Raw genomic sequence first — 27,371 nt, forward strand, 5'->3', positions numbered from 1 at the left:
CTTCCCCCTATGTGGAAGAAGTCAATCTCAGATTGAAACTCCTGAATCCCAAGTTCCAGGCCCAGGGAACGAGAGCACATTGCCAACCATCTAGAGCACAGGTGTCAAACTTGCAGTGTCACATGACATCTTGCGCCTTTTTCCACTTTGTGGAGCTGGGATGGGCGTGGCCTGCATGTGGCGCATCTGGCCCGCAAACCGCCAGTTTGACACCCCTGAGCTAGAGGCTACTTCCATTGCCCAGAGAATGTGTGAAACAGCTCTGCCTGTTTCAAGATTGCAGCCAAAAGAGATGCTGTGTCTCTCTTCCTTTGCTCTTGGAAAGAACACTGCACTGCTACTTTTATGTGAGAGGAGTATGTTCATGATTGCTTCAGAATAAGCACCTGGCTCTGCATCTTGTAACTATTCAAGGATTTGAGTGGGCCTTGTAAAAGCTGAAACTCCCTCTTTTGACTTCAGTTGGCCTAGTATCAAGTCATGCAGCAAGTAATGCGACAGAACAGAATGTCAGCTAACAATTCTTTTTTATGACAATATATTTCAAGTGTAAACTTTGGGGGAAACATAAACCTTCTTGCTTTAGATTGATTTTGATATACATTTTAAAGAATCTCAAAGCCCAGAGATCTTTTTGGTACTTAGCTATTGTCTGTCTATTTATCTATCTAGTCTAAGCAATGCAAAAAGAAATCTTTATGACTCTATGCATGTCAAGTGGTTGTCATCTGACAGCCTTTCAACCAAGAGACAAAAGATTTTCTCAGCTATAATTTTGGCTTAATCAAACTACAGTATGCATGTGAGAAGGATTTTTCCACAGAAATAATCAAAGAATATTAAGTGCTAAAATACATCCCCCCCCCAATTTTTTTTATTTGTCTGTTGTATGGATGGGCTAATTTGTGTGTACAGTAATATTTTTTTTAAAGTATCCTAATATCTCATATATACTCATACATGAGTAGTCCATTTGCAGATAAGTCTTAACCTTTTAACCAAAATACCATGAAAATGGAAAATCCCACAAATAAATCAATTGTGAAAATTAAAATATATGGAAATTTTAAACATTGTCTCATCTTTCACAGTATTTTGGTTAAAAAAATGTGTTAATCCACGAATTGGCTTATATATTTCTGTACTTAGCACACAGTACAGAATCCCTGTGCAGAATCTGTTATAGCATGGGAAGTCTGTTTTATGTTACAACATAGAAATCTGTTATTAGAAATCGATCATGCATTGCTAATTAGAATCAGAATCTATTAGTAGAATCTGATCATGTACTGCTTCCAAGGCAAATCAGTTACCTGCAATATGAGGATGCACTTAAAATGGTAAAGATATTCAAATATTTTTTTTTCGTGGATGCAAAGAGAGAGAGAGAGAGAGAGAGAGAGAGAGATGTTTGGATACGACAATTTAGCATAAGATGTTGAAAAGCCCAGGCTTTGTGTAGCAACATGCAATTCCCGGCACAGCAAACATTCCCTTTCTGCTTAGAGTACTGCAATCAGTGACACCAACTGAATCAAACAAAACTGTGGCTGAATTGGTAAAAACAAACCATATTTATAGAGGTATCTGCAAAAAAATTCAAGATGATGTCCACAATGGAGTGATCCAAGCTTGGCCTGTTTCTTATGCATGTAGCACCATCTTCAATTTTTTGAACATAGTTACGAACACCTTTGTGTGCCCCAATTATGTGTACTATTGTGGTTTGCATTATAGAACTATTTATCATTCCAGCAAATTATTGCCAGCCTTGGCAACACTGGAATTTGCACAATATATTAATTTAAGGGCCACTGAAATCAAAAATCTTTCCAAATTGCTGGCTTCAGTAGGAAAAAGTCAAGGAAACATGTCAATTCAAGACTGGGCACCCATAGTATGGATGAATTAGATACTCTTGTAGCCTGGCATTGTTCTAGGGAGTTTGTTATACATTCAGAGACCAAACAGTTCTTGACAGTTTGTTCATTTTTTTTTATAAAAAAGACAAGCATTTCTCCAACATTTCATTTTCTGCAGTCCCAAATCAACTTTAGATCTAATTATATCATGAAGTGCTACTTTACTTCCTAAGCTCAAGTGCAAAAAGCAATGAATCTCCAAGCAGCGCAGGTGTAAGACCATGCACACAGAAAATCTAGCAATGCATATTAAATATAAAATACTCATAAAAATTACAAACGCATTTTGATATTATTCACCCAGACACATTCTGGCACAGGCACACATATTTACTCAAATTAAGTAAAAAAGGCAATATATAAAAGGAGTCAATTTTAGAATTGTTTGAGAACTAAGCTTTAAAAGTAAACAAATTGCTTTTCTCATGGGATAATGGTGATGATCCTGAAAATCATAAGGAAGTAGCAAAGTAGTTTGGAGTAATGTGTGATGTGTCGTTTCCAAGATGTTAACAGAAAAACAGGGTTGGAAAGGACCTTGAAGCTCCTGCTCAAGCAGGAAACCCTATACCATTTCAGACAAATGATTGTCCAATCTCTTCTTAAAAACCTCCAGTGTTGGAGCACCCACAATCTCTGGACTATGGTTCATGTTGCTAAACCACAACTCTCAGAATCCTTCACTATCCATGATCCCAAGCGGGGTTGCTGGAAGTTGTAATTCAACAACTTCTGCATGGCCAGATGACCTGATGCAAGAAGAAAAAAAAAGTCCACTGAAAATTCTCTGTTCTGCAATGCTTTATTAACTTTTTTTGATAATGGTTTGGAGATTCACTTACTTACTTACTTATTATCCTGTCTTTATACGTAACTCCAGGTGGCAACACACACACAGTGCTCCCCACCACCCATTATTTTCCCCACATCAACAACCCTGTGAGGTGAGTTGGGTGGAGAGGGAGTAACTGGCCCAAGATCACTCAGCTGGGTTTTCATGCCTAAGGTGGAATTAGAACTCACAATCTTCTGGTTTCTAGGCCAACACCTTAATCACTAGGCCAAACTCACTCTCTCTCATAGTCAATAGCTGACTTGTTGACTATGTACAGTATCTTATTACAGAAATTTTCCATGGTGCTTTTTTTCAATTATGTGTTTCACAATTGAATGAACACCAGAGATGCTTTTCAATCTTGGCGACTCTAAGAGAGATGGATTTCAACTCCCATGAAAGCAGGTATTGCTAGCTGGGGAATTCTGGGAGTTGAAGTCCACCCCTCTCAAAGCTGCCAAGGCTGAGAGGCATTGCTGTAAAAAAATAACAACAGAAAAGCTTTGGAGTATGCATAAGTCATCTTCCCCCCCACCCCCCATACTTCTCCAACCACTGCTTTTATGGTTAAGATAAACACCTACTTTGCTGAAGTCGTACTGATTACTGATGCTAGGCAGAAAAAAATCCTAGCATGTTTTTTTTCCTACCAGTCTCATTTAGTTAAATGACAGAAAATCTGTTCTAGTGAATCATTGAAAATAAAGTATTTCAGACAAAATATCATGGAAGTCTTACACTAATTGAGTCACAAGGCAGCCAAATGATTTGGGTGTGAGTAGCCCACTTTCATTATTTGATCATCCCTCTACAATTGCCTCACTTCCATTTATACAAAGCAAAAGACTCTCTCTTGGGATCTTTTCATTAGTAATGTAATTATTATTATTAATTATTATAATTAATTATAATTATTGTACTAATTATTAGTAATTAGTAATTGCCAGAACATCCTACTCTTTAAAAATTATCAGATTATATCTCCCTACACTCACACACAAAGACACAGACAGACAGAAAGACACACACACACACACAAATTCAAGAAATTGTTTATACAGGTTTTCTTGCTCACAAATATAGAAGAAAATTTTGAAAGACCTTTTGTGCCCAGCTATGATTACAGTGACAGACTAATTTGAGAATTCATATTGAGGATTTTGCTTAATCTTTAGCATAATCATTCTTTATACAACAGCTGCATGTTAATCCCCCTGAAATTAGGGACAGAATTCTTATTGACTTTGACGACTAAGGATTTACGGCCAACCTCTTTCTGTAAATTCTGGGATTCAATGGCAGAGGAAAGGATCTGTTGCCCTCAATTTTCTAAGTGGATTATTTTCATTTACAGGGAGTCAAGAATAAGAATAATGAAAAGAACCAATATAGAGAAGTTATATTTGCATTGATCTTCAGAAATGGCCACAGAGTTATATTTCCCTTTACTGTTGCTAATTTTCAAGTTTAATTATTTTTTTCATGGTAGCATATTGTGCTTTTTTTGTGCTGTGTAATATAAAAATTTGCCCACATAAAGAAAAGACTTTGAAGAAGAAACAAACAAAAGTATCCATTCAATTATTACAGTTATTAAAGTTGTGAACAAATAAGATCCATTCAGATCAAACCCAGAAGCCAGCTACTTCTGAAAGCATAAAGGTGAACCTAAACACTAAGTACAAGCTTGATGAACATTATCTTACAGATGACCCCCACCCTGTTAAAGACCTTGGAGTTTTCATATCAAATGATCTAAGTGCCAAAGCCCACTGCAACTACATCGCAAAAAAAGCTTTAAGAGTTGTAAACCTAATCTTGTGTAGCTTCTTCTCCAAAAACAGTACACTACTAACCAGATCATATAAAACATTTGCTAGACCAATTCTTGAATACAGCTCGCCTGTCTGGAACCCATACCACATTTATGACATCAATACAGTTGAACGTGTCCAGAAATATTTTACAAGAAGAGTTCTCCACTCCTCTGAATACAACAAAATACCTTATGCCACCAGACTTGAAATCCTGGGTTTAGAAAATTTAGAACTATGCTGTCTTCGACATGACCTGAGTTTAACTCAGTGTTTAAACTGAGTTTAACTGAGTGTGCATAAGAGCACAAAAGTGCCTACCGTTCCTGTCCTATTGTTCTCTTTATTATATCAAATTAATATAGCTAATGCATATTCTTTACTTATATATATATATATATTTTCTTCATGATACGTTTTTTTACTTATGACAATGTTTATGTATACTGTTATGACAAAATTAAATAATAAAAAAAAAACTTAGAATCATCTATTACAATGTCCTTTCTGTCGAAGACTACTTCAGCTTCAATTGCAACAATACATGAGCATACAATAGCTTAATGTTAACCGCTCCAATCTTGCTTGCAGAAAATATGACTTCAGTAACAGAGTTGTTAATGCTTGGAATACACTACCTGACTCTGTGGTCTCTTCCCAAATCCCCAAAGCTTCAACCAAAAACTGTCTACTATTGACCTCACCCCATTCCTAAGAGGTCTGTAAGGGGCGTGCATAAGAGCACAAGCGTGCCTACTGTTCCTGTCCTATTGTTTCCTTTCGTTATATCCAATTAATATAGTTATTACATACTCATACTTATATATATGCTTATATATTGTATAGTTATTTCATGCTTATGCTTATATATACTGTGTGACAAAATAAATAAATAAATAACTTAAAAAAAAGACTAAATGTGCACATTCTGATTTTATCCCTTGTAAATATATTTGAAATACACTCCTACATGCAGTTTTGTTATCAGTAATAAAGAAGAAATATTGCTTTTCTTAATGAGTACTCAGATAGTAAACACCAAAGATTCATAAATAAAAAGACCCTAAATGTTGCTTATTTAATAAGAACTCTTTCTACACACAAATACACATACAATGAACTTTTACAAGTTATTTTCAGCAAGCTTTTGTTCTGTAGCAACTATCCTCAAACTGATATTATCAAAACATTGGAATTCTAAACAAGGCCATCTATTATCTTTGAACTTTTACTATTCACCACACATAGAAAGAACTTTTTTCCTGTAGTCACAATGATTGTACTTGTTGTCACTCCATTTTTTTATGGTTCATGGTTTGGGTCTGGATCTCCTTCTCTTTGCCAGGGGAAAAAAAGCTTCTAACTCATTCCTGTTTTTTCTCAAAGGAATTTCCAAAACTCCCTCTCTCCCTCTCTCTCTCCCTCCCCCCCCCTCTCTCTCTCCAGTTGCTGTTTGAATTTCCCTTTACAATTTTATAAAGGCTAAAGATGCAATTTTCCACATGAACCTAACAGTATGTTCCATTAAAATCAGTGGGGTTTTAATTTTATTTACACCGATAGAATTGTACTATGTCCAATTTGTTTTTTTTCTTTCAACATCAAAGAGTTTTCTGGTAAAGGAACTAAAACACTTAAAAAAACCAAACCCAAACTGTCTTACTGAAATATCAACAATCCAGTCATTTGGGTGATTGAAAGCTTTGGCTTGTATCTTAATCGCCGACAGTATTTGTGCATGTACTACACTTCTGTTAAAATAGAGCTGAGTTTTATTCAGACATGTACATTTTCATAGAGGGAGAGAAATGTTGGTTTATTAAGTTACAATATTTTGTATAAACAGAGCGCAGAATACGAATTGCTCCATTATGCTGGTCTGCATTAAAGAGGGAGGTAGCTGGGCTGCGGTTTGCAGAGTAAAAAAACCACAGTGTTTTCTCAGCACTCTGTAGCAATAGAAGGCAATGCTTTTCCTCGTGTAGTTCTTAGGAGGAAGGCGATGAAGAAATACTTTGCCCAATGAGAGTGGAGTAAAATTATTCCTATCAATAGGGGGCCTTGGCTACCGTGCAGCATAGGCAAAGGTAGCATTTAAAGCGGATTTATTTCTGTTTGGGGAGGGCAGAGAGTCCTCCATGAAAGGCCAGAATCTCAGTGGGGCGCAGATTCTCAGGCTTAAAGTTTCCAGCAGCTTGTTCTGTCAGCTAGACTTTCGTAGCAAGAACTGCAAGATCTTTTTTTCACAAAATGTATTTCCCCCCCCTTCAAAAACTAGAAGGGTTTTAGCACAACCGTGCTTTTTAAAAAAATGCATCACATATAAAAGAGAAGCCAGAATAGCTTTAATCATCTTGATTTTCAACCTCAAGATGATTTGGGAAATGCTTTCATTATTAGACATTGGCACATCCAAGTGCCACAGACAATTTTCTTCCCTGCTTGATGATTAACTGTAAGCTTTTTTCAAATTCAGAAAAAAGATGAGAGAAGGAGAAGGGCTGCAACTAAGACATCTTCTAGAGTAACTGACCAGTTAAATTTGACCCATTAAATTTATGTTATGGTGGGACACTATGATGCTGGCATCCCCAGAAGAGTAGAAGTTCTGGATTGACAGTGGGGTCAAAAGGCACACCTTGCAGCAGAAGGTACTAGCTAGCCACTAGAGTACGCAAAAAAGATGAAGTTTCAGAGGGAAGAGTGATTTTGAATTACACTGTAGATTCATTTGACGGTAGCAATTTTGTTTCTTCTGACTGAAGGTAGCTTTTTTTGGAATTGAGAAATGTGAGGTAACAGCAATGGCTTGCTTTACTGAGAGTTCAGCTGAGTCCAGATTAAGAAAGTTGTACACATCAAGGGACAATTGTTTGGCCATGAGACTTACTGGTTTCTGTAACATAATTGAAGTAGTTAGCATTGCTATTCCACGCACATGCTGTAATAATGTATGTAGCCTTATCTTCAGAAAGTTTTAAAACGTTGGTGTTGGTGAAAATAACGGGTATGTGGGAGTGAGAAACAGAAGAATAGAGGGTAAAAGAGTCAAATCAGTTTCTAAATCTCCTGCTTCTTCAACTAAAATTACTTCACCTTCTCCTTCTCCCTCTCCTTCCTCCTCCTCCTCCTCTTCTTCTCCTCCTCCTTCCTCTTCCTCCTCTTCTTCTCCTCCTTCCTCCTCCTCTCCTCCTCCTCCTTCTCCTTCCTCTTCCTCCTCCATTCTTCTTCTCCTTCTCCTTCCTCTTCCTCCTCTTCTTCTTCTCCTTCCTCTTTCTCCTCTTCTCCTTCTCCTTCTTCCAAAATTAGCCTGCTCTAATTTATTATCTTGAAGTAATTGCATTGGAGGATATGCATGGAGGTGCTTAAAATGAAAACATACATTTCCATGAATTGAATGTAAAGGAAATTCCAAATGGATGAATATTCTCATGAAAGTTATCATAATCAGACTGATTTTTTTTAATTTGATGATGTCCTGCTAAAATGAACTTGTGATTTATAGCTATTATGGTTAGATAGATATGGGGCCTCTGTGGCTCAGACTGGTAAGACAGTCTGTTATTAACAGCAGCTGCTTGCAATTACTGCAGGTTCTAGTCCCACCAGGCCCAAGGTTGACTCAGCCTTCCATCCTTTATAAGGTAGGTAAAATGAGGACCCAGATTGTTGGGGGCAATAAGTTGACTTTCTATATAATATACAAATGGATGAAGACTATTGCTTGACATAGTGTAAGCCGCCCTGAGTCTTCAGAGAAGGGATATAAATGCAAATAAAAAAAAAGATAGAAAGAAAGAAAAATATTATGATGTAACTTTAGAGAGAGAGGTTAAAATATAATTGCACTTTCCAACTGCTGGGCGGAATATCAGAAGCCACTGCTTTGTTATGTTCTTTTTCTTTTGTATTTGTCTTCAATTCTTTTCTCTTTGCTTTTTCTTTAATTCCTTACTTTATGTTAGTTTGTATTAGTTTTAATTTTTTTAAAAAGTTCCAATAATATATAGACATTTTCCTAATGAGCACAATTCCTTTGTTACAGAGTTCATGCAGAGCACCACTGTTATCCTCCCCAGGAACTGTTCTTTTACTGAAGATTTTGATTAGCAGTCTTGTTGATCCCCCCCTTTGATCCTTCAAAACAATTGTTTTGATCCCTTTAATCTGGATAACTCTAATTTATAAGAACCACAAGGTATAGCATTCAGGTTATAAGGATCAAGGTTGTAGCCCTCTAAGACTTAAAGGACACTGTATGTTCAAAACAGTCAGAGATTGATTCAGGGATAGAGGCTAGGATTATGTATATTTGCCACCTCATGTTACTTGTCAAAGTAATAAAGGTAGTATTAAAAACATAATAAATAACATGAATATACAGTATACCATATCTGGTTGCTAACTAAAGTTTACAGCCCAGCATGTCACGGAATGTGATCTCAGATTTTATGAAGACAAAGAATAAGGTTAAAGGACTGGATTTGTTTTCTTTCTTACAGTTTTTTTGGTCTTACTTCTAATTTGATCTCTCTTTGTTTTGCTTATTATTCTTCACTAGGTGCTAAGCAATTGCAAAAAAAGAAAAACACAAACCAACAAACTAAGCAAAACCCTGGTGAAATTTTTCTCAATTTCCCCCTTCATCTATTTATTTTTGTATTTATTAAACAAAGTTATATGGCCGCCGAACTCACACACAGGTGACTCTAGGCCGTTTACAACATTAAAATTCCACAACATAAAAATCATACTCCCCTCCCCCATGGCGGCAGCAACACAATCAAGCCAAACACTTGATCAACTCCATCTCCATTTGAAGTCCACAGGCCTGCTGACAAAACCAAAACCTTTAGAGCCTTTTGGAAAAGCAGCAATAAATAAATGGAGAAAAATATTTCCAAAGTGTAAAACCCACATTTCAACAAAGCTCTTCTCTGAATATGGGCAAATGCTGGTTCTGAATATTTGTCAGTGTAAAAACAACCCTTGATTTTCCAGGCATTCATTCTGAAGACTGTGGCTGCAAGAGACAAATTCTTTTATCCCAGATTTTACCTCCAATATTCCATTGTTCCAAAGCAGTTTGGACAATGTGAATAACTTACTTCATTTGCATCCATGTATGTAATTTGTGTATGTAATCATAGCTGTTTTTATGCCATTTCTGTAAATTTGTGTCATTTGTGTGTTTGTAAGCGGCCTAGAATGACAACGATAGGAGTGGCTGGATCAAAGGGATTTTAAGATAAAACTAAACGAAAATTAAATAGGATTGGCAGCCACATTGACTTTCCAGAATTTTCCGGGACTCCAGATGTCACCTCTTCTGTCTTCATTTTATACTGGGGGCATCTGGTTGATCATGTACATAGTTGAAGAGGCTTATTCTATTAATCCCTTTCTTTCTCTCTTTCTCTCTCTCTCTCTTTCATGCATTTATAGACATGCACAAATGTGCAAACGCACATTTTTTGAGGCAAATGTGCATTTATGCCCAAGTAAAAGATATGGCAATCTAAACGAATAGATCAAATGAGAGAAGGGAATACAAGACCAGGCACAAGAAAAGCACTATAATGTATTTGGCATGTGCTGGAGACCACATTGAATCTCTACTTAGACGGATAGGGAGAAAACCTTTGCCCAAGATCCTGGACAGCCTTGGGCCATAGTCAGATTAGCATTCAGTGCAAGTAGCATGGTAGTAACTGGTCTAGCACTGTAGTCTTGGATGTCGGCTACAAAGGGGTCCCCAACCCCCGGCCTACTACTGGGCCATGAGCCTGTTTGGAACCAGGCTGTGGAAGTGGTGTATTAGCTCATGCATGCATCCCCATTTGCATAAGCAGCAGGCAAGCATGTGCGCACAGACTCCATTTGTGCGAGTGGCGTGCGTACCTTTCACTCACTTGGAAACCTCTCCCCCATCCCCCCCCACCCCGCCGGTATGCAAAGCCAGAAAGATTGGGGAATTTTGGGCTACCACATCAATGAAAAAGAGAAAAATCATCATTAAAAGAGTCTAAGGGATATACATTTGCATAATGGTAAATTGGTACATGTGGTATAGATAAATATATAACTATAAAGATAAATTTAGAATTTTTGTAAATGCTGCATGCTATGCTTCAGATTTCATTTTAAAAGGATCCTTTGGAGCATGTAGGAATGTGAACCTGGAACATATCTGCAATTCTTCAAGGCAGCTGCATGTGGCTAATTTAAGCAGTTGCAGCTACTAGAGCCACAATCTCACACGCACCCTTTGCTAGCTCTGAAACAGCTTTTTGGGATCAAATCCACCACCCACCCTAACACTTTATATAATTCAAAGAGAAAGACAATTGATTTCCTCATGCTGAGGAAGGCAGTGTTTGCTGGTGTACAAGGGCCTAGTAGTGTTATGGGTTCTTTTTGCAAGCGATTCTTGCATTCTTGAAATAGAGAGCGTTCTTTTGTACCAGCACATTTTCCCATTTCAGCCTATTAGAATTTAGGCTACAGAATTCCAAATTTCTACCGCTGAGTTTTAAACAGCATTTACAGGGTGAGGGATTCAATGTGGCCATTGAATATTCTCTTTTACACTGACAATTAGGCAGTATTTACCATCTAGCTTTCAAGAAACTCATACAAACTCCCTTTGGGCCTTTTGTTCCATTTAAGTTTCTTTTCCATAAGCTCCTTTTAAATGCAGCCATTTCTTCCATACAGGCATAGATATGTCGCTTCAGATCCTAATCATGCTGCTTCATGTAGGGATGTGAAGATTCGGGCTGAATTTTCAATTACCGTGACCAGAATGGCTTCTCATACTCCTGCAGAACAGCTCTGTAGTTGACCATTGAACGCATAGGAGGGAAATGCATTCCACAAATACTTACTTAATTATTACTCTGATATGGACCATTTAGTTGATAATAAAGAATGTTTGTTTCTTTTAAAAAACAGTCTAGTTATTTTGTGATAGAGGGCTTGCTCAGTGAGGTATCTCTGCTTACATTTGCATTGCTGGGATTGAATTTTTAGTGTTATAGTACTGCTTCATGACTGTGTGGATCCTCTGAGAATGTGTGCTAACCTTACCAGATAGGTTCCACCTCAACACAACTGATAATATTGAGAGCCAGAGTAGAGAATACTGGAGTAAGAACTTAGAATGAATATTGGAGGGTTTATGTCCCTACTCAGCTCTGAAACTCACTAAATAACTTTGGACCAGCCCTTGCCTTTCAGCCTAACACAGTTGGAGTCAAAAAGAGGGGAATGGTGAATGGACGGAGATAAAATTAGTTGGATATGACGTGCTTATGGCCCATAGGAAGAAGGGTTTTTTTTAAAACTTCTGACTTGAGTTTGCAGCTGCATAGATTTATGCGCATAGTGAGGCAATCCTATAACCTTCAATCAAATAACTCTTAAGATATTCTTAATTAATTTTTTAAAAGTGCCTCCAATTCATCAGGCAACATGCTTTTTAAATATAGTTGGTTATTTTTAAAAAAAATATAAAAACAGAAGGTAATATGTGATTTGCCAGCTTTCTCTAAGAGGGAAAGGAACATCTCACCCCAAAAATGCATTTTCTGAGAGCTCTTGTACACAAATGTATGCTAGTTTAATCAATTAAATGAGATTTGATTTCTGTAATACATGGCAGTCCGAGGAGTGCCACAAGTGTTTCCAATTTGTGAAATACGTTTGCTGATTCTAGCTCTAGAATTTATGGGAAGGCAAATTCCTGTTCCATTTGGATCTTAATTTTGCACAGCCGCTTTCAAGTAGTTTAGGAAATTATAGATTTGAAACAAGGTATTAAAAGCATCTCCAACATAGTATCTGGATTCTTTCCACTTTTTAATAATGACTGTGTTCTTGGTCAGAAGGAAGGCGAGGGAAGCTTAAGAATGGAGCAGTTGGCAACATATTTAGCTAAGGCCCATTGCCTCTGCTGAAGGGATAAAGTGTGGGAAAATTTAATATTTTTTAAATTCATTTCTCTATAGCCCAGATCAGATCCAGCCCATATTTAAACCTGACAACTCTCACCCTCAATATCAATCCCCTTGATGCTATTTCTTTCCAAAATGTGTTGGATTGGAAAGAATAAAAATAACATTTTGACTGGAATATTTGGAGGAAGTAATAGTTGAAGGGCAGGAGAATATTGTCACTAGATTGCTTGTCAGACATGAGAGCAGCAAATATTGCAGAATATGTAATCCTCTACTCATAGTTTGAGGTGTGTACAGATGAGAGAAAAAGAGTGGAGGGTTGTAAGGCAGCTGCATTTGAATTCAGTGGAATACAGTGACTCTGTTTGAAGCCTGTGCATCTTTGTCCACCTCAAGCTCTACCTTACAATTTCAGGCAAAGACTTAAAATAAAATCATGTATGTCTAATCAATCAGAATAGAGCTGGAAGGGACTTTGGACATCTTCTAGTCCAATCCACTGCTCAAGCAGGAGACCCTATACCATTTCAGACAGGTGGCTGTCTAGTCTTTTCTTAAAAAAACCCAGTGATGAAGCACCCACAACTTCTGAAGGCAACCCGTTCCACTGGTTATTTGTCCTCAATGTTAGGAAGTTTCTCCTTAATTCCAGGTTGCTTCTCTCCTTGATTTGTTTTCATCCATTGTTTCTTGTCTTGCCTTCTGGTGCTTTGGAAAATAAGTTGACCCCCTCTTCTTTATTTATTTCTTTATTTATTATTTAGATTTTTATACCGCCCTTCTCCCAAAGGACTCAGGGCGGTTTACAGCCAAATAAAACAACGATACAAAAATTAAAACCAACTATAAAAGACTAATTTAAATTGTGGCAGCCCCTCAAATACTGTTATCATGTCACCTAGTCCTTCTTTTGTCTAGATTAGCCAGACCCAGTCCCTGCAACTGTCTTATGTTTTAATCTTCATATGTTTTAGTCTCCAGGCCATTAATCATCCTAGTTGCTCTTTTCTGCACTTTCCCCACATTTCATAGTCCTGTGCTTTGCTTCTAAAAATGAAAGTGTACTGCTTACTGAAGCAGCTTGACACAGACCTTTGCCAAAGTGTGAGGTCCTGCAGAGCTTCAAGCACTGCACAGCTTTGGCATAGATTGGATATATATAAAATTTAGTGGACATATGTAGGAGGATCAAGAACAGATGGGTAAAACATAAGCATTGCCTCTGAGTGCCCACATCTCTGGGTGTATCACAAAATTACTTGTGAGAGTTTAGCTGTGAGCAGTCTGGCATTTCAGTTAAAGATAGCTCACGATATTTGCTCCCATTATCTCTGAAATAGCGGGATATAATTGGTTGATTCCTGTTACATTTATTATATACATCTTCTTTGGAATTTAGCACAGTGTATAAATAGAATTCACAGGTGGTGTCTTATCCAGGTATTGACAGATTTAAAATATGTTCACTTTCAGCAGGATTGAAGTCTTCCTTCTGCTCAGTGAATAATTTCACTTTGGAACAGATATGACAGATTTTGGGTTAACTTTTTCTTTTGTGTTTCTTTAGAATGAAACAAAGCTAATATAGCTTCTGCATTTCCTTGTATTAATATATTGATTAACATAAGAATATGACTCCTTAGCTCATAGGGAGAAGCTATAACAAAAAGGTATCACAATTAGAAAATTAGGCATTACTTTAAAAGCAGGATATCTATCTATCTATCTATCTATCTATCTATCTATCTATCTATCTATCTATCTATCTATCTATCTATCTATCTATCTATCTATCTATCTATCTATCTATCCACCTAGATAGAATTAAAATTCCCATATTGTTAGAGTAGTCCTGGCTATTAATGCTATACTAGAGAGCTAAGAGAAAAAGATGGAAGGTTTTAATTGTAGATTACTTCTGTTCTGATCCTTAAGAACTTAAATATCTTAAGTTAAGATGCTTAGCAAAAAAGGGAGTTTTTAAGAACTCCTTTCTTGTTCCCTGGCACCAGTGTTGTAAAATGTATAGGTCAATGGCAAGATAAACCTAAGTGAAAAATATGACTGCAATTCGTTTATAAGCACATTTGGGAACTAAGCTAACTCCATAATCAAAATCTATATGTATAATGAATTTCTACAGAGGATAACACAGATGAAAAAGCATGCATATTGCCTGGCAGAACTTTTCAAAATATAAAATAGATAAATGTGACTGTAAAACGCCCCTGCCTTGCTTAGGCAGATTCTTCCCTCAGCTGAATATAATTACATAATATACGGTATATTACATTTTATTTACTAATATTTATATCAATTGTAAGGAACTCTGGAAAAAGTGTTATCCTAAAGGTGTGATGGATACTTTTTAAAATTTCATTGTTAGAAATCTATATCCCAGTCCTTGCAGTCAAATATACTGATATGCTATCTTTAGGATGCATATTTGTATAAAAATCAAATCTACTTATATGCTACATTTAGAATGAAGATGACTAATGCCATCAAACAAAGGGGGTATTATTATCCAGTTATTATTATTATTATTATTATTTATTCGATTTTTATACCGCCTTCTCCCGAAGGACTCAGTTAGAACACTACATGGGGCTCACCATAAAATCCTTTACAAAAAGTGCATTTTTTTCCATTCAATTAGACATACTCAAAGTTAGGATCCCCACCAGACAGTTTAGAAGCAGTAAATTTAGAATGTATTTAGAAATTACTATTGAAATAATGGTTATAACCATAGATTTCAGTGATTTGGAAATAGTGTGATTTCCAAAACTCTTATCTTGAATTTCTGTGACCTGAGTGAAGAAAATTGATGGCATTGTTTAAACACTTCCTCAATTCTCTCCCATCAGTAACATAAAAATAATAATAGAAAATCCCTACCATTCACTCGTTTTCTATCATAATCACATCACATTTGTTCTCTCTTTATATTACACCGTTTACAATATTTTTTTTTCTTTCAAAATTAATTTTCCTGTAAACAAACAAGTTTTTTACCACTGTTCTCAGCCTTCAAATCAAATCAAGCCAGACTTAATCTGTAATCCTTATAATGCATAAGAAATTATGGCTTTGAGCTCTTCACACACATGGCTCTTTGTGGCTGTCATTAAAACAGCCTCTCTTTAGATCAGTGGCAGGCAATTAATTTTCCCAAGGGGCCACATGAGAAACTGGAACAGTTGTGAATGGCTATTGCTGCCATTGCCCCCATTCCTCCTCCTCACTGCCCCACACTGTCACCCAGACTCCTCCCCCTCTGGGTCTGGACTGGGACAGCCAAAAGGCTAATGTGGCCCACAGGCTGTAAAATGGCCAGGTCTGCTTTAAATGCTACAGCTTTAAATAATCAACTCATTAAGAGTAGTAAGATTCTTAAAGGAACTGCAACTTTGTTTCTTTATGTTTACAAAGAAGCGGGGAGGGGGGGGTGGCACTGCTTTAATGAATTTTGCAGAAAGGTGTGCTTGCCCAAAACCCAAAGCTTTTCTTGAAAATCATTATAGAAGTATTCCTTATTTTATATAGGCATGAGAATAATAAATACTGAATTGATTGATATGCAGAACATCAATTAGTATTTTCCCCCGGGAATAGAAAGTTGATAATCACCAGATTGAGGCAGAAGAGAGCTAAAAGTGGTGTGATAAATAATGAATCAAAATTAGCCTGTAAACACAAAAGTTTTCCAACACCGTTTGCTTAACGATGATAATGGTCCATGTAGGTTTGATTCTACGCTGACCATTCATGAACAATTGCTCATTCAATAAATTCATTCAACCTTTAAGCACCTTTGGCCTGGATGATTGAGTCTTTATTCACATATTGCAATGCATTTTGGGGAGAAACCCCTGAAGTTGATGATTTGGTACCTTCCAATGACTATCTATGTCTCTCCATAACTAATTTTGCTCTGACTGATGAAGTTGCTTGGATGAGCAATGAAACATCTCAGATTAACAAAGTTTGGTCCAGTTGCCATAACTGAACCTTTAGACACCTTTGGCCTGGATGACCAAGTCTTCATTCACATATTTCTTGAACAGGCTTCTTCTGTTAGTAGAATCAATCAAGAGAGTAGATTATTCTGATACTATGCTAAAGCACTCAGTGCTGCCTAGCTCACAATCCCGAAGAATAATCTAATTGTTCAGTTGAGTGCATAGTAGGCAGCATTAGGGAAGTACAGCAGTGAAAATAATCTTCCATCTTTCCAACTATCAGGATTGTAGAGTTCTGCTCTTGACAGCTCTGGATCCAATTTATTTCTTTTTTTAAAAAAGAAAAGAAAAAAACTTTATCTTGTTAAGACATACAATGGTTAATAAGAAGATAGATCCAAATTTCAGCTTTTACTAATGAACAGATGATCAGTAGGATGCTGGCTTTTAGAATTAATTATCACCCATTGAATTAGATTAAAGAATCACATGTACTTTAATCATTTTGTGCACATGTAATTCTTTATCCAGCTAGGCATGTGCACGTGGAAGCCTCCTCCCACTTACATATATCTTAGAAGTGGCTCAGGCATGAGTCATTATTCAAAGGATGCCATGTTAACTCTTTTCCCTTTACAATTTAATTTTCAGGAACTTTTGGAAGCAGCCAATAACTTTTCTTTTTCCTCTAATGGTAAAATGCTCTAAAGAAAATGCTCTTAGCAAGATTAAGGGTTTTTTTTAAGCTTCAATATAAAATATTAGAGCTGCAGATGGCTGACAACAGCATATTGGAAATGCATTGCTATTTAGTTTGATTAATTTAACAATAACAACAAAAACCTTCTGCGCTGCAATTTTTATAGGTAAAACAGACAATTATATGTCTAGTTTAACTCTGAATATCACAGACCAGAAGACTTTGTGTGAATATTTATTCTTGTACAACTTACATGCAGTGGGAAATTACTACTTTGAACCCAAAATGTTTTTATCTGATTTGCTAAGGAAAGGGATAGCCAAGAAGAAAAGATTTTATTTAGTGTATAGCTATAGAATTGAAGAACAGTGCAAGAAAATCATTAATATGAAAAAACACAAAAGATGAGTATACTAACATTCTAAAGTTCATGTCCTACAAAAGTATTCGACCATACTAGTTGGAAATTCTGAAAATTGTACTCTAGTACAGGTAGAAGCACCAGATTGGAGAAGGATCCTCCAGGCAGAAAACATAAAAAAAAGAAACCGCAAATTGCATATTCAAATACTGTGATAGAATAAAACTAACAAAATTATTATTAGCCAGAACGTAAGAAAAGTTATACACATTTCCTCCTAATTTTAGGGAAACAGAATGATTGCTACCCCAACAAGAACAAACAATCAGCTTTCAATTAATGATGAAATTTCAACCATTTCTAAACAGATGGCCAGAAAATTCACACATTCAAAGAGACCTAAAAATCATTAAAGTTCAAGCTCTCAAATATGACAACCTCTTGGAGGAATTGAAGAGAATTAATTCTATTTTTCATGAAACCAAAATTAGAAGCTTAGAAGAAAAGGAACAATGTAGGACTAAATTCATTATTCATTACGGATTTACAAACTGAATTACTTAATTATTTAATTCTAGGAACAAACTAGAAATAATTTAAAAATAATTAGCTTAGCTTTGAATGAATGCTGACTAGCAGGAACCTTTTTAATATAAACAAAAGAATGCATTCAGAAAAACATCTCCCTGTCAATTAATTTTAAAGGTGAGATAATGGGCACTTGTAGATTAAGAGCAAAAGACAATGTCGCAGAGATCTGTTTTTAGGATTGTTAATTTCTGAAGTCTACACTCTCAAGAAAACTGAAGTATAGTGGATATAAAATCATTATTTATCCAAATCTTTTACTATTTTTGCTTAGTTTAGTTTACTTTAGTTTACTTTACTGTCATTGCACCTTGTACAACAAAATTAAATGCCATCTTCATAATTATAATTATAAAGATAAAACACAAACACACATTCTTCACATTCCATACAATTGAAATGAAAACCAATATTGCATTAATATTGCACTATACAGTAAAATTCAGTATAGTTACTGCCCTGGGATAGATGCTGTTTTTCAGCCTATTTGTCCTTGTTTTTATTATCCTGTACCGTCTGCCAGATGGTAATAGTTGAAAAAAGGATGCCCAGGATGAGATGGATCTTTAAGAATGTTTTGAACTTTCTTAAGGCAATGGGAGCTATAAAGCTCTTCCAAAGAGGGGAGAGGGCAACCAATGATCCTCTGACCAATGATGTTAACCCTCTAGACCACTGTCCTATCTGCCACTGTGCAATTAGCAAACCATACACAGGTGCAGTAAGTTAAAATACTCTCTATGGTGCAGAGTTAAAAATCTACAAAAACATCCCCTCAAATGAGTCAGAACAGTGTGAAGAGTGATGGCTATAGCATCCTCTGTAAATCTATTTCTTCTGAATGCAAACTGGTGTTTATCAAATGTATGCGGAAGACCAGAAGTCATGTGCCGACAGGCCAATTTCTCAAAGCATTTCATAATGATAGGAGTGAGTGCCACAGGTCTGTAATCGTTGAGGTTATTGATAGGGAGCTTCTTCGGTAGCGGAACAATGGCGGAAGCCTTCAAACAAGATGGAATAGTGGACTGGGATAAAGACCGATTGAAGATCCTGGTAAAGACTCCAGCCAACTGATCAGCACAGTCTCTGAGCACTCGGCCAGGGATACCGTCAGGACTGGCAGCCTTTCTAGGGTCCACAGCCCTCAAAATGCTCCTCAACTCCTGTTCCTCTACAATGAGGCGGGGGCTACAATGGTCTGGTAGCTGTATTTTAGCTGTTTCTGATGTCTCCACTTCAAAGCAAGCAACGAAATGATTCAGCTCCTCTGCCAACCAAGCATTCCCCTCAGCAGGGATGACATTGGTCGGTTGATAGTTGGTAATTTGTTGAATCACTTGCCACACCTGCCTCATGTTATTACTATAAAAATTATCCTTAATCTTCCTCTTATAATCAGTCTTGGCCTTCCAAATATCTTTCTTCAGACTAGCTCTGGCAACACTGTATCTTGTCCCATCACCAAACCTAAAGGCCTTGGGCCTGTCATGCAAGACTTCCTTGGTCATGCAGGACTTCTGATTGGGATAGATCCTAATACGTTTATCCACAGTGATAATATCTGTGCAGTGTCTGATATAGCACAGAACAGTTGCAGTGTGGTCCTCTAGGTCAGGGTGATAAAAGATGTCCCAAATTGTGTTCTCAAAGCAATCCTGAAGTTGTTGGGAAACATCTTCTGGCCAAGATTTCACTGTCTTTATTTTAGGCAGAGCCCGTCTCCTAAGAGGGATGTATGCTGGTGATAAAAGCAGTGACATATGGTCTGATTGTCCCAAATGTGGTAATTATATAGTCTTATAGCCGTGTTTAATATATACTTTTTATATATTAGTATAATGTTATATATTAGTTAATATATACTTTGTCCAATATGTTTGCTCCTCTAGTAGCACACTTAACATGCTGATAGAATTTAGGAAGCACTGCTTTTAAATCAGCCTGATTAAATTCCCCCGTTATAATGTACACAACATCAGCCTGCTGATTACTAACAATGTTGTACAGGAATCCCAAAGCTATGGTAGTATTGGCATCAGGTGGGATATTGTTGTAACCTAGGCTTACTGAGTCACTACAAGACACAATTAGTCCCAAACAAACCTATTTTATTGTAACAGCTAAGAATTACGTTCATTCCCGGTGTTTGGAGGCCGTACGGGTCTGGATGGGGAGGAACAGGCTCAAGCTCAATCCCTCCAAGACGGAGTGGCTGTGGATGCCGACACCCCGATACAGTCAGCTGCAGCCGCAGCTGGCTGTTGGGGGCGAGTTATTGGCCCCAAGGGAAAGGGTGTGCAACTTGGGTGTTCTCCTGGATGCACGGCTGTCGTTTGAAGATCATCTGACAGCCGTCTCCAGGAGAGCCTTTACCAGGTTCGCCTGGTTCGCCAGTTGCGCCCCTTCCTTGATCGGGATGCCTTATGCATGGTCACTCATGCTCTCATTACCTCTTGCCTGGATTATTGCAATGCTCTCTACATGGGGCTCCCCTTGAGATGCACTCGGAGGCTTCAGTTGGTCCAGAACGCAGCTGCGCGGGTGATAGAGGGAGTTCCACGTAACTCCCATGTAACACCTCTCCTGCGCAGACTGCACTGGCTACCTGTTGCCTTCCGGGTGCATTTCAAGGTTTTGGTTACCACCTTTAAAGCGCTCCATGGCTTGGGACCTGGGTACCTACGGGACCGCCTGCTGTTACCTCATGCCTCCCACCGTCCCGTACGCTCTCACAGAGAGGGACTTCTCAGGGTGCCGTCAGCCAAACAATGTCGGCTGGCGGCCCCCCGGGGGAGATCCCTTTCTGTGGGGGCTCCTACTCTTTGGAATGAACTTCCCCCTGGATTACGCCAAATACCTGACCTTCGGACCTTTCGCCGCGAATTGAAAACATATTTGTTTATTCGCGCGGGGCTAGCTTAAACGTTTTTAAACTGTTTAGCTTTTAAATTTTAAATTCTATTTATATTTTAAATTGGGGTTTTTTAGATTTTAATTATTTTAATTTTTCGGCCAATTGTGTAATAAGTGTCTTAATTTAGTTTTTAATATTGTATATTGTGTATGTTTTTAGCCTGGCTGTACACCGCCCTGAGTCCTTCGGGAGAAGGGCGGTCTAGAAATTCAATAAATAATAATAATAATAATAATAATAATAATAATAATAATAATAATAATAATAATAATAATAATAATAATTCCCAGCTGGGTCCCAATTAGATGCAAAACAAGCCCTTCGGAAGAAGTCCTTCAGGATAATCACCAACCTTTATCTTCTTTGACAGGCCTTACTTGGCAAAGCCCCACGGAGTTTAGAAACAAACGAGAGATGCCGACTGGAAATAGAGTTAGCAATGTTGCTTTCCTGCAAAAGGCCCCAAGTGCCTTTGTTTCTCTTTTAAGCCTTATGGGAGAGGCTAATCATCTCCTGGCCTTGCTCCTGAGTCATCCCTTTTGCTTTAGCTGTTTTTGCCTTCTGGCAGCTCTGTGCATTCGTGCACCAGGAATAGGCTACTCCTGTTCCTCTGCCTCTCTGTTATCCGACTCTGGGGGCTCTGGAGTCCGCGCATCACTCCCAGATGGCCCTGGCCCCATCTGTGCCTCCGACATAGAGCTTTTGTCCAGGCCTTCCCCAGACTCCAGAACTGGCCCATGTTCCTCCCCAGCCTCCTCACTGTCCAACTCTGCTGCCAGCTCCGCAGGCTGCTGGCAGACCACAACAGATATAGCCTGCAGTAATCAAAACCATGCTGAACTCCCGTGGAAGATATATAAGCCTACATTTAAGAGTCATATACTCCAGATACATGGAGCAGTGGCTGTCTACAGTCTTTATATATTTATGAAGTTATATTTTATGAAGGATTTTAAGAAAAGGAATACATAATTCATATAATGAGAGAGAAATAAAAAGTGGAAAAGAAAGGCAAAAAATGAGAAAAAAATGAAGTATTTAGGGGATTTCATTAGCTTACCAATTTTTATATTTCATTGTTTTAAAACTACAAATCATTGTCAAAATAAAGAATCAAAGCAATATATGAGTATCAATAGCAATAGTCACCATAGTATAAGCTGTAAAATGAGTTTAAGAATTGGAGGAGTATCCAACTGAGCCATTAAAGATTTTATACTAAGAGAAAATACTTCCCCAAATCCCCAAAGCTTCAACCAAAAACTGTCTACTACTGACCTCCCCCCATTCCTAAGAGGTCTGTAAGGGGCGTACATAAGAGCACCAGCATGCCTACCGTTCCTGTCCTATTGTTTCCTTTCGTTATATCCAATTAATATAGTTATCACATACTTACGCTTATATATATATGCTTATATGTTGTATAGTTATTTTCATGCTTATGCTTATATATACTGTTGTGACAAAAATAAAAAAATAAAATAAGAAGGATTAGTCCATATAAACGATTATACTTTAAAAAATGGTTCTCATGTTGAATTAAATTCTGTGCCAGATTTACTTCTGAAATACGAAGACCATCAAAGCATAGTCCCAGAGCTTAAGTAGCCTTCCTTCTTCAGAAGAAATTGAATGTATTTTCTAAGAGGAAATACAGAGCTGGTTCAATATACTTTGTGGCAGCATAAGGTTTAGTAATATTTTATAAAAAAAATAACGATTGAGGGAATGCGACCTTTGAATTTATGTTGTTCTATTATAAATCATTTTCCAAGATTGTTGAGTTTTACAACTTTGCTGCCAAATGTGAAAGAAATTATCCAATTTGATAATTACTGTATATTTCTAATCATTTTCAGAGAACAAATTGTCCTTTTTAGCAATCAACAGTAGAGTGATCTATCAGCAGTAAAACATCTTTTAAAAAACCCGTCTTTTCTCGAAATACAATATGTGGTATGAATTTATATTTTTCTTTCATTAAAATTTCCATTGTCATCTATTATATATAAATTCTGTCTGCATTTGCTTAATTGTACAGTCTTTAGCTGATTAAATTTTTGAATCATATTTCATCAACAATTTATAAATAAAGCCTAGCCAATTTCAAATTTATATTACAAGGTTTTCAGATTCAGTCAACTCTCTAAGTGTTCCCTCTTGTTTTTCTATTTCTTCTAACGTGATAATGTGTATTTGAAAAACATAGAAACTAGTTGGGTAGTTCTGTCCATTCTGAAGAGAATAATCACAAAAAGAGTTTATCTTCTGCTTATTGATAAATCAAATTTTTGAGCCTATATATTTTGCTGTCTTTCAACTGAGTGAATTTCTTTGTGCTTTCCTCTTCATAAAAATAAATATTCAATAATGTGAATAAGTTTTGTGTGATTGTTTTCCTATTTTTATCTCACAATTTTTTATTATTATTAATTAAATGGAGAAGAAAAACATCCAGAAATGCACTAGCCTTATTTACATTTTGGTTTTTTTTTACTCATCAGCCCAGGGGAAAACTGAGCTTTACCGCAGACACATACAGTGTGCATAAGAGCACCAGCATGCCTACCGTCCAGTGGTGGGATTCAAGTAATTTAACAACCGGTTCTCTGCCCTAATGATTTCTTCCAACAACCAGTTTGCCAAACTGATCAGAAAGTTAACAACCGGTTCTCCCGAAGTGGTGCAAACTGGCTGAATCCCACCACTGCTACCGTCCCTGTCCTAATGTTCACTTTAGTTGTATTCATTTTATGTATTCAATTCATGCTTATACTTATATATATTATTTGACAAAATAAATAAATAAATAAAAATTATTAATATTATATCATCTCTTATAAGGTTATTTTCTCTTTGTATCAGTAATATGGTATTTGTGCTATGTATCTGGACATTCTGTTCTCTCAATGAAGATAACCAACTATAGGCTGATATAATCCAATTAATAATCCAACTGAAACAATAGGGAGATACAGTTTATGTTTGGAATCACCAGACTGTCTCATTATTTCAATCCTATAGTATCTTAAATGCAGTATTATTTGTCTTCAGCAACATCTTATTTTAATTTTCCTTTGGAGTCATTGAAAGTTGAGTCTTGGTTAAGAATTCATTTTAATGGTTGAAATATGTTCTAAGCAAGACAGTTTTTACTTTCTCCATCTTAAAAATACCCTGCCGTTATATTTTTCCAAATCTGTGAATAATGATTTACAAATAGATATTTACTGTCTTTGCCAATTAAATTTTCTTGATTTTTAGTAGTAGTATTAAACCCTGTAATTTAGTAAAGATATCACTATTCTTTATTAGAGAAATTCCTGTGAACATTATTGGTGCGTTCAAAAGGACACTAAATTTCCATACTTCATTTTCTAATCATTTGTAAATTGTTTGTTAACTGCATTTCAGCTGTTGGAAACCTCTGGATCAATAACTTTGACAGCTGTGAGTGAATTTTTTTTCAATCTTTGGTTAAAAAAAATTAAGTGAAAGTTTAAAAAAGAAAGAAATTAAAAAAACAGGGGTTTTTTGGAATAAACAACAAAAGGCTGATTAAAACTGATTTTAGAAAGTTAGAAATGGACTAAAGGTCTAGATAAATTTGAAATAAGATTTTGGAATCAGTTACAAAGAATTCTTCGCAGAGGAAAATACTTTTATTTATTTGTTTATTTTAAATAATAAAATAATACTTTAAAAATTGGCAAGAGAATCCTAGAGGGAATTAAAGTTTACAATTAAAGGAGAAGAACACATAAATTCAAATTACAATTACAGAATGAAGCAAAATATTCTATTGTTGAACAAACTGAAGGAAATTTTTCAACAATACACTCAGAAGTCAAAGACTGTGTCTAAAAGATGTTATGGAAGAAGAATAAGTTCTACCAGAGAAGATCAAGACTGAGTTGAAAGTGTACTTATAAATGACAGGCTACTAGAATGATATGGAAAAATGTTACACTGGACATACAAAAGAAATTAGTTGATATCTTAGTAATTAAATGGGATATAAAACGATAAACCAAGAGAGTGATGTGGCTAATTTACTAATTTTCCTATACTGGATTTACAAAAAAGGCTTGTTTGAGTTTTGAAAGACCTTGTGAGAAGATGCAAAACACTTTATATATTTCTTTTCTCTTTCTTTACTATATTCTTGCTTTTATTTCATTTCTATTATTCCTGTTTCTTTTTTCCGTCTTTTTGTATCTTTTTTCTTTCTATCCTAATTTTTTTAGTTTAGTTTAGTTTTTTTGTTTGTACTTGTATTATTGCAATGATAACCTTTAACAATATTACTATTAAAAATTGAATGCATTCTTATCTATGTGATATCCTGACACTGAACCATATTTTATGAGTACTAAAGTGTCCTTTAGATGAATAAATGCATCATCATTTTATAATTTGCGCCCCTTTCTAGACCGGGATGACCTATGCACGGTCACTCATGCTCTCGTGACATCTCGTCTGGATTACTGCAATGCTCTCTACATGGGGCTCCCCTTGAGGAGCACCCGGAGACTCCAGGTAGTTCAGAATGCGGCTGCGCGGGTGATAGAGGGAGCCCCTCGTGGCTCCCACGTAACACCTCTCCTGCGCAGACTGCACTGGCTGCCTGTGGCCTTCTGGGTGCGCTTCAAGGTTCAATGATCTTCAAAGCGCTCCATGGCATAGGGCCGGGCTACTTACGGGACCGTCTGCTGCCACCGAATGCCTCTCACCGACCCGTGCGCTCTCACAGAGAGGGACTCCTCAGGGTGCCGTCGGCCAGGCAGTGCCGACTGGCAACACCCAGGGGAAGGGCGTTTTCTGTGGGGGCCCCCACCCTCTGGAACGAGCTTCCCCAGGTCTTCGCCAACTTCCTGACCTTCGAACCTTCCGCCGCGAGCTTAAGACACATCTATTTATCTGCGCAGGACTGGACTAGAATTTTAAATTTTTAAATGTTAAAATTTTAAATCTGGTTTTAAATGGGGTTTTATTATTTATATCTCTATTTTAAATATTCGGCCTATGTAATAAGTTTTTTAAATTAATGTTTTACCCTGTATATATATATGTTTTTTTATATGGCTGTAAACCGCCCTGAGTCCCTAGGGAGATAGGGCGGTATAAAAGTGTGAATAATAATAATAATAATAATTTCAGCGTAGGCTCCCGAGTTTAATTTATTTCCTGAAAGTTTGCTTTATTTATCCATTTTCTCTGCTAATGGTTCTAATGCCTGTAAGAATAAGGAAAGAGAACGGGGACTGCTTTGTCTGGTTTTCATAGTAATGGTATACATTTCCTTCCTTATAGGTCAGAAAAATAAATGTTTCTTTCCTTGATAAAGGATGTTCTTGACATTATTGTCAAGAACTAACATTACCAGGGTTAGTGTTTTAAACACCATCTTGTGGTATATTATAGAGATGGCATCTAGTCCTTGAGCTTTGTTCAGTTGACGTGATTCAATTTTTAATTTTATTTTATTGCGGCTTTCATTTTACTTTCTGTTATGAGTTTATTGAGAGCTTCCTTTTGTTGATCTATAAAGTTTGTCAGTTGTATTGTATTCTGGTACTCTTCAATCTTATCTGGATCAACGTCTGTACAAACAGAAGTAATCATTCTTTTGACCTGTTCCTTCTGCAGTATTTTGTCTGACATATTGCCTCTTTCAAGATATCTCTGCCTGACCAAACTCAACTTCTTGTAGGTCTCATTTTCTTCTTTTAAATCTTTGAACTTTGTTCTAAGTCCAGAACCAGGTTTTGCTTGTTTCTTAATTCTAATTCCTTCAGTTCATCCACCATTTTTGCATAGCTCTTTTTCTATTTGATGCTACAATCCTTTTAGAAATACTTTGCTAGACTCCCATACCTAAATAGGTATCTTGAGTTGGAAAAAGCTCTTTAATTCCTATTGGTACGTCAACTGGTTGCACTACAATTTTGTTAAGTTTACACCTCTCAGGTCTAGGGTCTAGAACTCAGGTCTTTAATTTCACAATTATTGGGTTATCATCTGTTTATGTAGGAGTTATGCAGAGGTGGGTTTCAGCAGGTTCTGACCAGTTCTGGAGAACCAGTAGCGGAAATTTTGAATAGTTCAGTAGTAAAAATTCTGAGTGGCCCCGCCCCCATATATTCTCTGCCTCCCAATTTCCAGATGATCGGGAGGAAATGGGGATTTTTGCAGTAATCTTCCCCTGGAGTGGGGTGGGAATGGAGATTTTACAGTATCCTTCCCCTGCCATGCCCACCAAGCCATGCCACACCCACCAAGCCACACCCACAGAACCAGTAGTATAATTT

General features: G+C 36.8%; 1 protein-coding gene across 1 annotated transcript in view; it reads right to left on the reverse strand.

Moving 5' to 3' along the window:
- ADGRB3 (adhesion G protein-coupled receptor B3) overlaps positions 1-27,371 on the reverse strand; it is a 574,188-nt gene that overhangs the window by 64,428 nt on the left and 482,389 nt on the right. The gene's annotated exons all lie outside the window — the stretch shown is intronic.

This window comes from Ahaetulla prasina, chromosome 1 (genome assembly GCF_028640845.1).
Source record: "Ahaetulla prasina isolate Xishuangbanna chromosome 1, ASM2864084v1, whole genome shotgun sequence".
Taxonomy (NCBI): domain Eukaryota; kingdom Metazoa; phylum Chordata; class Lepidosauria; order Squamata; family Colubridae; genus Ahaetulla; species Ahaetulla prasina.